General features: G+C 39.2%; 1 protein-coding gene across 21 annotated transcripts in view; it reads left to right on the top strand.

The window, feature by feature from the left end:
• Positions 1-12,495, top strand: part of LOC138753237 (neurexin-3-like) — a 2,173,925-nt gene that overhangs the window by 23,716 nt on the left and 2,137,714 nt on the right. Inside the window, exon 2 of one of the 21 annotated variants that reach the window (XM_069915992.1) lies at positions 6,071-6,180. The exons of the other annotated variants lie outside the window; for them this stretch is intronic. The gene's annotated coding sequence lies outside the window, so the exon portion shown is untranslated. The remainder of the gene's footprint in view (positions 1-6,070; positions 6,181-12,495) is intronic. 21 annotated transcript variants of the gene reach the window in all.

Below are 12,495 nucleotides of genomic sequence, written 5' to 3'. Positions count from 1 at the left end.
ACTGACACTGAGTGTGTGATGTTTATTTCTTTGGTCTTTAAGCAATCTAACACAGCCTCACAGATGTCCTCTCCCTGTGTTCGGCCTTTAAGTGGTATCAACTCAATGATTTCTTCCTGTGGTCCAGCAGAGTTCACATATCTGCATAATAGTGCTAGTTGCTGAATATCACTTACATCTTTTGATTCGTTACATGCAATTGAGTACGCTGGAGCTGAATTAATGTCCCTAATTAGTTGACTGGTGATTTTTGCTGTCATTTTTATGGTCCTGTCCGTGATAGTCTTTGCCAAACAATGTTGTTATTAATCAGTGGGAAGAGAAAGAGTTGTGTTTTGAATCAAGAGTTCTTCATCAGAACTAGAAGAGTTGAAGGCGTTTTAAGGAGAAGGTGATGGGGAAGGGTAGAGAGAATAAGGGAATGTCAATTAAAGGTTGCAGTCCAAAGTTGTTCCAATTGTTTGGTCATGCCTGCCTACTATATAGTTGTGAGCTGTTGAGAAGAAGTTTACTGGGGTAATATCTGAAATGAGTGGGTTGTCTTATGAGGTACAGGTTTAACTTGTATCTACTGGAATTTGAAAGAGTTTAGGGGACATGATTGAAAGATAAGTAACCAAAGGCCCTTGATAGGGTGGAGATGGAAAGAGCCTTTTTGCTTGTGGGAGAATGTAGATCTGTGGATAATTAAAATGGATTGTGAATTTTTAGAATTCTCTTCCATCAAAGGTTTTGAATATTTTTGAGCCAGAGTTAGATATATTCTTGATAAGGAAGGATGTAACCAGGAGTGCTAAATTGAAATTATAATGAAATTAACCGTCTCATTTGATTGTAATCGCAGATCACAAAATTAAGAAGTAAACTCTCACTTCTAATTTGTATGTTATACTGCATTTGGTGCTGACAATGCAGTCTTAATTGGGGAAAGCCATATGTGGATATGGTGATCACTCCAGAGTGTACTTTAATTCAGTCTGCATAGGAAACCTTCACTTTCCAGTTTTATGTCACTTTAGTTCTCCATCCTGCTCCCACTTTCTAAAAGAAAATTGGATGAACATTTTAAGGAAAATTGCGCATGGTTATTGTGAAGGAGCTGGGAATTGAGACTGAATGATCTAACAGGCTTCCTGTACCATAAAAAAATTGTGACATTAAGGGAACATAAAGCCAGTTTTCAACAAATACCTAGCATTTTTAAATATAAGTGAGCTTGTAAACCTAGCAGTGGGATCAATATCAGTGCTGATGAATACAGGAAACCAAACCACTCAACTGCAATACCTTTACTTTGTACAAGCTTTGTACTTGAAATGTGGGGCAATGCACACCAATTTCTAACCTCAAATTTTGCTGAAAGCCTGAACTTGACACCAAGTAAAATTTACACTCTCTTCAATATGCTGAAAATTATGCAATACATCAATGCCTTTTGTATTTTTGATCATAGTCCATTATGGAACTTAATGCAGAAAGCATTATAGTCAGCTATTTACATGTAGATTGGATTTGGGGCACATGAAAATCTATCAGAGTTTACTTTTTTTTGTCAGCAGTGTGAATGTGGGAATGAACAATGATAATTTTTCATCTTTTTGTCTGAAATGTTTTAATCCTGGTTATATGTAGAGGTGGAAACAGCTCTCAAAGCATCAATATATTTTGAGTAATTCTATTATTACAAATGCTTCCGTTGTCTGAAACCATGTATCATTGGGTGTTTTGTTACAGAAACCATTCTGAATAAAAATTCATTAAGAACTGCAATCACCATGGAATGGTGATTGCAGCATTCAAGTTATAATCACTGAAGACAAATTTATTAGCAGCGATTCATAATATTTATAATGACTATTCTTCTTAAATTAAAATTTAAATATTCTATTTTTGTGTACAACAAACATTTTAAGTAGCCTTAGATGTGTATAAAAAACCAGAGAACTAAATTTAAAGGTTTTAAGTGTACAAAATTAGAATTAGAAGTTATTCCTGATCAAGAATAGGAGCAGAAAAGATCAACTGGAATGGATGGAAGAAACGGTTGCACTTGAGAAGATGGGATTATTCTACTTGAAGCAAAAACATTTGAAGGAAGACGTGATAAAATTACACAAGGTCACAAATAGTTTTGGTAGAGTCAATAGAAAAATGTTGTTCCAATTTGCAACTGGTTCAAAAACCAGTGAAAATGGTCTTGAAGTTTTGGGCAAAGTTATAAGTGGAATATGAGCAAAATATGCAAGTCTGCAGCTGCCGTGATTGAAGTAAAATAAATGCTGGAGAAACTCAACTGGTCAAAAAGTTTATGAAGCAGAGATAAAGATACATAACTAAAGTTTCAGGCATAATTAAGCCCTTCATCACGGAATGAAAAAATGAGCCCAGGCTTCTGAACAAAATGGTAGGGCTGAGGAACAGGGAAGGAGCATGGTCCTATAGGTAGGAGTTAATAGGTGGATAAGGGAGAGAGGGCACACCAGCAAGCAGGGAAAGGAGGGATGGCTCTGTGAATGGAAAGGGAAGGAGACGGAGAGCTGGAAGAAGACAAAGGGAAATGGAGGGGAGGGAGGATGGAGAGTAGGCTAGAAGAAACTGGAGGTTGATACTAATGCCATCTGGTTGGAGAATGCCCAGATGGAAAATCAAGTGTTGTTCCTCCAATTTATGGGTGGTCTTGGTGGGATAGTACATGAGGCCATAGACAGCTATGAGCATAGGAGTGGGACATGTAATTGAAGTGGTTGGCCACTGGGAGCATAGGTATTTAAAAAAGTAGTTTGCAGAGCTAAGGGGGAAGAACAGAGAAAAGCCTGAGGGCTTTGCACCAATACAGCTGGTATAGACTCAGTGAGTTGTTTGGCAGCCTTGTGTGCCCTGATAACATGAAAATTTTAACAAATAATTTTAATTGTTGAATTGTTTGTTTATTGTCTTGTGTGCTGAGAAATAGTGAAAAACTGTCTTGCATGATACCTAGGTAAGTTAACCCATACTTAAATGCACCAGTCAGAGTTCAAAAATAAAACAAAGTGCAGAGTATAATGTTATGGAGAAAAGTTCAGTTTGTAGCGCCCAAGATACAGTGGTTTTTTTAAACAAACTTTATTTAAAAGATAATAAAATCATAACATACAGTATAGAAATAATCAAAGAAAATTTTACATTAACACCCATCGCACCCTTCCACCCTTACAGCCAACTCCCTTAAGGGGAGCAACAAAAAAAATTATATAGGTTATAGATATAAAAAATATTGTAAATGTTAATAACATTTCAAAGTATATCTAAATGCATATATTTCAAACACGGAGACCACTTACTAACAAAGTAAGAATAATTATCATGTAAATTATAAGTAATTTTTTCCATAACCATTCATACTCTCAATTCATTATCCCAACATGCTATATTAAGCTCAATATCATCTTTCCAAGTACTAGCAACACATTTACGTACTACTAATAACACCAAATGTACAAAAGCAATTTGAATTTTATCCAATCCCATTCCCCTTAACGGATACAAATTTCAATCGTTGGATCTAACGGTAATATAAAATTACATAATTTCTCCAAAACTAATTTAATTCCTTGCCAAAATGATTGAACTTTAACACAATTCCATACAGCATGTAGAAAAGTTCCAATACATGAACCACATCTAAAACAAGAATCCTAATGACTAAACCCATATGTTTTATAACTTTTCCGAGGTCAAATATAATTGATGTAAAAAATTATAATTAACCATTCCATATCATAGATTAGTCAATTTAATTACATTGTCCTGACACATATTCGCCCAATCGTCTTTGGGAAAAATAAATACTAAATCACTCTTCCATTTAAGTTTAGATTTCTCCCAATCTGGTTTATCCATACTATCTTGTAACAAATTATACATAACTGAAATATAACTCTTTTACGGTATCGAGGAAATTAAAGATTCAAATCTCGACAAAGTAGGTAAAATCATTTCTCTACCATGATTATCTTTTATCAAAGCTCTAAGTTGATAATACACAAACAAAGAATTTACAGGTATATCAAATCTTTCTCTTAATTGATTAAAAGAAAGAAATCGCCCTTCTCCAAAACAATTTTGTATTGTCTTTATACCTTTAGAATCCCAAATCTTTAAATAATTATTAAACATTGAAAAAAGAATGAACTGATTGTAATACAATGGAGTTAAAATTGATAATTTATCTTTCGACCCTAACACCCTGTTTTTTAAAATCCAAATCTTTTATCAAATGTTTCAGTATCGGCATATCATATTGCTGTAACAAAATCAAACTCCAACGAAATATAAATTCATGTATTTCAACCCTAGATATACATGCCATTTTCACTTTAGCCCAGCTGGGAGACTGATCCAAATCCATCAATCTACTAATAAATTTCAACTGGGCTGCTTGATAATAATTTTGGAAATGTGGTAATTGTAGTCCATCAAATGTATACTTCCATGTAAGTCTATGCAACACCTTTCGGGCTAATTTACCTTTCCATAAAAACTCTCACACTGCTTTATTCAAATCTTGAAAAAAGCCCTTAGAAATTAAATAAGGTAGTAGTGACAAATAAATATTGAATTTGAGGAAAAATATTCATTTTAATACATTTAACCCAACCAATCAAAGTTAATGGAAGATCTTTCCACTTAATCAAATCTGATTTAATCCGACTTAATATAGGTACATAATTTAATTGATATAATGTTTGATAATTTGTATCCATAAACACACCTAAATATTTAATTTTACTTGTCCACCTTAATTTTGTAATTGTTTTAAATTCAGAATAATCTCCTACTCCAACTGGTAAAAATTCACTTTTATCTCAATTAACTTTATATCCTGATAATTCTCCAAATTTCAACAAACACTCTTGCAATTGTTTCAATGACCGTTCCAGTTCCGTCAAATATACCAACACATCATCTGCAAATAAATTAATTTTATATTATTCCTTCTTAACCCTCATCCCTCTAATTTCTTCATTTTGTCTAATAACCTGAGCTAATGGTTCAATAACCAATGCAAATAAGGCTGGTGACAATGGGCAGCCCTGTCGAGTTGAACGAGTCAATTTAAATGGTGAAGAAATCTGTCCATTTGTCACCACCCGAGCAATTGGGTTCGTATATAAAGCCTTAACCCAACCAATAAAAAAAAAGGGCCAAATTTAAATTTCTCTAACACTTTAAATAAAAAATCCCACTCAACCCTATCAAAAGCTTTTCCTGCATCTAATGCAATGGTTAGGTTGCTTTCGATATGCGTTGACCAAAGTAATTAATCAAAATATATTGTCTGACGCATTTCTATTCTTAATAAAACCTGTTTGATCAATGTGTACCAATTTGGGTAAATATTTAGCAAGTCTATTAGCTAATACTTCTGCTATAATTTTATAATCTACATTTAATAAAGAGATAGGTCTATGTGAAGACACTTTTAATGGATCTCTATCTTTTTTTGGAATGACAGTTATTAAAGCACTTGAACATGATTCTGGTAACTTCTGATCTTCAGTAACTTGATTTAACACTTCTCCAAATTCATTAGAGAAATCATCATAAAAAAGTTTATAAAATTCCACAGGGAATCCATCATCCCCTGGGGACTTTCCATTAGGCATTTCCTGAATAGCTTCCTTAATTTCAAAATCCGTAAATGGAGATTCCAATTCCTGAACATCATTCCCATTTAATACCGGTAACTTTAATTTAGATAAGTAAGAATCAATAGAACCATTATCCTGTTTACCCTGGCCAGGTACAAAGCTAACAGCTCCCGATCAAAAATGCTGTATATAAATTTCAAATAAAATGAATAAAACTTATCATTAATTTCCTGAGGTTTGTAAGTAACTTTTGAATTCTTTTTAACAGCATTAATAGTCCGAGATGTCTGTTCAACTTTCAATTGCCAAACAAGTACCTTATGAGCTCTTTTCCCCAACTCATAATAACGTTGTTTAGATCAATTAATTAAGCGCTCAAATTATAACATAATTTCAACCTTTTTATCTTCTGCTGGTTGGCCAAAAATGGCGGCAAGTGGACACCCATGGCATTCATCGTAGCCGGGACGGGAGCAGAAATGGTTGTGACTGCTGCAGGTTCATCTCCAGTAACTTCAGGAGCCACTGAAGATGTGCTGTGTGCTTGGTAGGTCTTAATCCGTTGAAACCTATGCGGGGTCACCACTGTAGCTTCCTTGATACGGTGGCACTGCGAAAAGAAAGGAACACATCTGCACCTACTGAGTGAATTAGTAACTGACTCTTTATCCAAACAGATCATACTACAACAGCAATACAGTGAAACCTCCCACCCGCCGCGCTCGCTCCCCGCAGTCCGCTCTTTAAGCCTGCCGCTTTTCCTCAGGGAGGTGGAGGTTTTTGCACCGTTGTGTGTAGGTTGTGTGCTGTGGCGATTCGGCTTGTTGTGTACGGGGCCGGACCAGACTGCTACAAGTTAAAATATTGCAAGGCAGAGAGGAGATCGGATTTGTGAGATCAAGAGAAGTCCATTCAAAAGTCTAATAACTGTCCTTGAATTTGGTGGAGCATGTATTTGCATTTTTACCTGATGGGAGTGGGTGAAGAGAAAGTGATTGGGGTGGGATGGTTCTTTAATGTGTTGGCTGTTTTCTCGAGACAGAGGGAAGTGCAGACAAAGTCAATGGAGGGTATGGTGGCCCACTTCATTTAATCATAGTTATAATTACCTAAAGTTAGTCATCAGCATTATATTAAAGAAGGTGTTTTCATTTGCAGATGAAATCCAAAATTAGGATCATACGTTGAAAATAAATCCAGGAGAAATTTCATTTATCTGGACAGTAGTCAGAATCCAGAACTTGCTCCTAAATGGAGTAATTGGAGTAGCCAACATAGATGCTCTTAAGAGGAAGCTAGAGAACACATGAAAGAAGAAATGAATAGTATATTCAAGAGGGTTAAATCAAGGGTACAGGCTTGTGTAACCATAATCACCGACCCCAATAGAATGCTGTAGACATTATGCTATTTTATTTAGTTTAATTTTATAGTGGGTGTATGTTAGTATGGTTGTACTCAGATTGATTAATTGTTTTTAATCCCAGGACAATTTTAAAACAAGAAGCAAAAAAATTTATTGAAATGTTTGTTATATTGTAACTAGATTTTTTTAAAAGCTGTACAAGTGTTCAACAACTTTAATGCAAAGCACTTAACCAAGAATTCAGAACTAAAATCTGCAGTAGAATCAGAAATATTCTTAGTTCTTCATTTGATTGTTGACCAAAAGTGTATTTGTTGGGTTGAATCTCCTACATAAATTATTCTGAATTATTATTTCTCGATGAAACAACAAGGAAAAAGTATAGGAGTGTGGCGGCCCCTCACAGACCCCTCAGGGTGCCTCACAAAATGAAGTACAAACGCGATGATCCAACAGGCTGCACGAGGCCTTAGTCACAAGCAAAAAAGCCTAACTGGCTTATCAAGGAAAGCAGATCACAAATGCACCAATCAGCGCTGAGGAGGCTAAGACCATGTCCCTCAGCTTGAGAATAAAAGCAGGACTGTAAACTCAATAAAGCTCAGTGTTAACTACACTCAACTGGGGTTTGTGTTGTTCTTTCTGAGCTAACCTGAATACAGCTATAACAGCTCCTGAACGATAGGCTCCGCAGAACCATAGCTTGTAGCAGTCCAAACGGGATTCTGGACCCAACGATGCAGGCAGACTCCAATCAACATGCTGTGATTGAAGCTGCCAGGCTTCTGGGCAATGCAGCCCGAAGTATGGTTCCAGCAAATCGAGGTACAGTTCGCCCTGAGGAAGATCACCTCTGATGACACCTGTTACTACTACGTAGAGGGCACCCTTGACAAAGCTGCAGCTGCCAAGATCACAGATTTCTTGATAAAGCCGCCACAGCAGGGCAAGTATGACGCCATCCAAGAGCTGTTAACCCGCACCTTCGGGCTGTCTGAGTGCAAGTATGTAGCCCGTCTGCTGCATATGAATAGTTTGGGGGACTGGGCCCCATCTGACCTATGGGGGACTTGATGGCCACGCCCCTGCTCACTTTTCAGGTAACTGTTCTTGGAAAGGCTGGCACAAAATGTCCGGATGATAGTCCAGGGAGACGACTTAGGAAACCCATGAAAGGTAGCAGAGAAAATGGACATTAAAGGCTATAGATTAGTTCATGCCACAACATTCCAGACTCTCGAACTGAAGGGGAAGGAACCCACCACCTCCCACCTGCATTCGGTGATGCCGGCTGTCAATGAGTTTGTGCGAATCATATCTGAATTTCCCGCCATTATACGAGCCAACTCGCTGCTAGTTGATGTTAAAGGCTGCAGATTAGTACATGCCACAACATTCCAGACTCTCGAACTGAAGGAGAAGGAACCCACCACCTCCCACCTGCATTCGGTGATGCCGGCTGTCAATGAGTTTGTGCAAATCATATCTGAATTTCCCGCCATTATGACGCCATTATTTACATCATCCAAGGTCAAGCATAGGGTAAGACACCACATTTTCTCTACTGATCTGCCTCTTCATTCCAGAGCGCTCTGCCTCCCCGCAGAAAAACCCAGCCTCGTGAAGGAGGAGTTCCATAAAATGGAGGAGCTGGGCATTGTACACTGCTCTAACAGTCCCTGGGCATCCCCACTCCACATGGTCCCTAAAGCTACGGGAGGATGAAGGCCGTGCGGGGACTACAGATGCCTCAATGAGGTCACAACGCCTGACCTCTACACTGTGCCCCACATTCAGGACTTCACTGCACATCTACAAGGGGCACTTATCTTCTCCAAGATGGAGTTAATTCGAGGCTACCACCAAATCCCGGTCCACCCAGAGGACATTGTGAAAACAGCCCTTATCACCCCATTCAGCTTATTTGAATTTTTAAGGATGCCTTTTGGACTGAAAAATGCAGCCTAAACATTCCAACAATTAATGGATGCTGTGGTCCAGGACCTCGATTTAATTTTCGTCTACTTCGATGACATCCTTATTGCCAGCTGCAACTAGACTGAATATGCCTCTAGTATAAGACTACTGTGCAATAGACTGAGTGAGTATGGACTAACTATTAATCCAGCTAAGTGTGAGTTTGGAAAAGAGGTAATCAACTTTCTGGGCCACTGCATTGACATGCACGGTACTAGGCCACTACCCGAGAAGGAAGAGACCATTAAATCTTTCCCACAGCCTACAAATATTAAGGGGCTTCAGGAATTCACCAGGATGATTAATTTCTACCACAGATTCATACCGGCAGCAGCCCACATCATGCTGTCTAATGTCAGGCACCCAAAAAGATCTCAAATGGAATTTAGAAGCCTCAGAGGCTTTCCAAAAGGCTAAGAACACTTTAGTAAATGCCACTCTCCTGGCCCATCCACAGTCAGAGGCACCCACAGCCCTCACGGTTGATGCCTCCAACATAGCAGACGGAGGAGTATTGGAACAATTAATTGATGGACACTGGAGGCCTCTAGCTTTCTTCAGTAAACACCTGCGGCTACCTGGACTAAAATACAGTGCGTTTGACTGCTGGTGCTGTACCTGGCCATAAGACATTTTAGTTACTTCCTGGAAGGAAGGAAATTCAAAGTGTTTACTGACCATAACCACTAATTTATGCTTTCAGGAAGGTTTCGGATCCTTGGTCAGACAGACAACAACGTCACCTTTCTTATGCCTCAGAATTTACCACGGACATTGAACATATTGCTGGCAAGGTGAATGTCGTGGCAGATGCCCAAATATATCGGCTGTCTACACCACCTCTCCAGGCATCGATTACAAGGTTCTGGTTGAGGCACAATACTCTGATCCTGACATTGTAGCCTTCAGAACGGCTATCACCAGCCTCTGTATTGAGGACGTTCACTTCGATACAGGGAATACAACTTTACTCTGCGACACCTCAACTGGTAAGCCCAGTCCCATTATCCCCACCACATGGAGGAGGAAGATATTCAAATCTATGCACAATTTAGCCCATCCTGCCATCAAGATGGTGGCCAACCATTACGTCTGGCACGGCCATCATAAATAGGTCATTAATTGGGCCCGAACTGCACACAGTGCCAAACTTCTACTGAAATGTGCCAGGGCACTGCTCAACACTTGGGTGGCATGTTTTGGGGACACTGAGCACCTTAACTCAGACCTGGGAGCCCAGTTCACCTCCAGTCTTAAGGCGGCCCTAGCAACAGCACTCGGGACGCAGCCACACCACACTACACCCTACCATCCCCAGGCGAATGAGCTAGTAGAAAGGTTCCATAGGCACCTAAAAGCAGCTCTGATGGCCCGACTCATTGGGTCCAACTGGGCTGATGAGTAACCCTGGTCTTCTTAGGCATCCAAACCGTGCCAAGAGGATTTGGAAGTCTCATCTGTTGAAATAGTGTATGGGGTGCTGTTAGTTATCCTGGGTGAATATCTAGCCACTAACAGGGAAACCTAAGGACCCCCCCCCCCCCCCCCAGGAATCCCTAGCGCGCTACCATGGGCAGTTGTGAACCCTGGCCTCTTTACCACTCAAAGCCCACGGCCAGCAGCACACATTTGTCCCCAAAGATTTTCAGAACGTCACACAAGTTTTCGTAAAATTTGGAGCACATAGACCCCCTTTGCACAGAATCTACGAGGGACCATGCCACATCATCCGGCACAATGGTTCAACTTGTGTAATTGACATCGGAGGCCGAGAGAACACTTTTACCATTGACAGGTTGAAACCAGCCCATTTGGACATTACACAGCTGAGTGACTACCCTCCTCCCCTCCCCCCTCCCCCCCCTCCCCCCCCTTCCCCCCCCTCCCCCCTCCCCCCTCCCCCGTCTCCTGCAAAAGAGCTCAGCCTACCAAGATTAACGGCATTCCAATTGCCGGTTCAGTGGGGGGGGTGGGGGGGGGGGGTCATGTAGCGGCCCTTCGCAGCTCCTTCGGGTGCCTCACAAAAAGAAGGATGTATGCGATGATCCAGCAGGCTGCATGAGGCCCACAGCACTGCCCTCCAATTGGCCACAACTTAAAAAGCCTAACTGGCTTATCAAGGAAAGCGGATCAAAAATGCACCAATCAGTACTGAGGAGGCTATGACCACGCCCCTCATCTTGAGAATAAAAGCAGGGCTGTAAGTAAGCTCAATAAAGCTTAGTGTTAACTACACTCAACTGGGATTTGTGTTATTCTTTCCGGGAACTGTGTTCTTTCTGAGAACTGTGTTCTTTCTGAGCTAACCTGCATACAGCTATAACCTCTCCTGTGCTATAGGCTCCACAGAGCCATAGCTTGTAGCAGCTAGCTACAGGAGCTTGGATTTAAAAGAAGTTGAAGTGCAGGATTTTTTTTGTACATGGCCAACATTTATCTGTCAACTATTCCTTAAAAATATAATTTTGGGATTAACACAAAGCTGCTCTGAGCAAGTTATCTGCCACATATTCCAACATTACAAAGAAACTCAATTTAGAACAAGTATTTAATCTGCTCTAAAATACTTTGAGAGATACTGATGTTATGAGTTATATATGCAAATGCAATTATAATTTATGCTGTGGAAAGTGTTGATTCTTCTGTGTCTGTGATACAAATATGGTGAACTGTTTAATGATGCTGTAGCAATGGTAACAAACTTATCCCGATCCTTTGATGACATTAGAGTCTGACATTGCCTAGATTGCTGCACAGTAGATCTCAGAGCATTGAGTTATATTACAAAGAATGATCATCAATATAATTATCACCTTCCCAGTAGTTTTAGCTACTAGTGCTTCAACTTGGCAGAGGTGCAACTTTAATTGGTACCATAAATGTAAAGTTCTATTGTTACATTTTGTATTCTTATTTCTTCAGATAAAGACATCTTAACTGAATCAGTTGGAACCAGTTGCCTTTTATCATAGTGTGGCTTTTGCTCTTGTTTCTTTACAAACATGATGGTTTTCAGACATTAACAGATACCAGCTGGAGCATTGATAATCTGGATCCATGTAACATTAGTAGTTGTGTATTGGAAAGGCTATCCATTACCAAAACGTAAAACTTAATAGCAGTGTGCATTACATTAACAATGGCTAGCAGGTGGTAAAAGGCTTGCGTTATATTTCATATAATTTAGTTGCATGGTATTATTTACTGGGTAAACTGTTATTCATGTTTGAGATAAAGCATAACCCACAGTTCTACACATATATTACATTTCCATTTGCACTTTTCCTCATAACTATCAATCCCCTAATTGTTTATGTCAGTAAATTTGAAAGGTGTCTTGAAAATTGAAGATTTGTGCTTTTGAGTTTTTTCTTGTGGCAGTTGGCTTCTATTTCACTACTTGTACAAATAGATTTACATGTTTATAAAATGACCTGCTATAATGTTCAGAAACAGTTTTAGGTCTATGTCTAGTGGTATTCCTGCTAGAAGTCTGGTGTGTGCAAATGTGATAAGTAT

The sequence above is a fragment of the Narcine bancroftii genome, chromosome 2 (assembly GCF_036971445.1).
Source record: "Narcine bancroftii isolate sNarBan1 chromosome 2, sNarBan1.hap1, whole genome shotgun sequence".
NCBI classification, from domain to species: Eukaryota; Metazoa; Chordata; class Chondrichthyes; order Torpediniformes; family Narcinidae; genus Narcine; species Narcine bancroftii.
The sequence above is the reverse complement of the archived record's forward strand: the minus strand, read 5'-3'. Positions and strand labels throughout refer to the sequence as shown.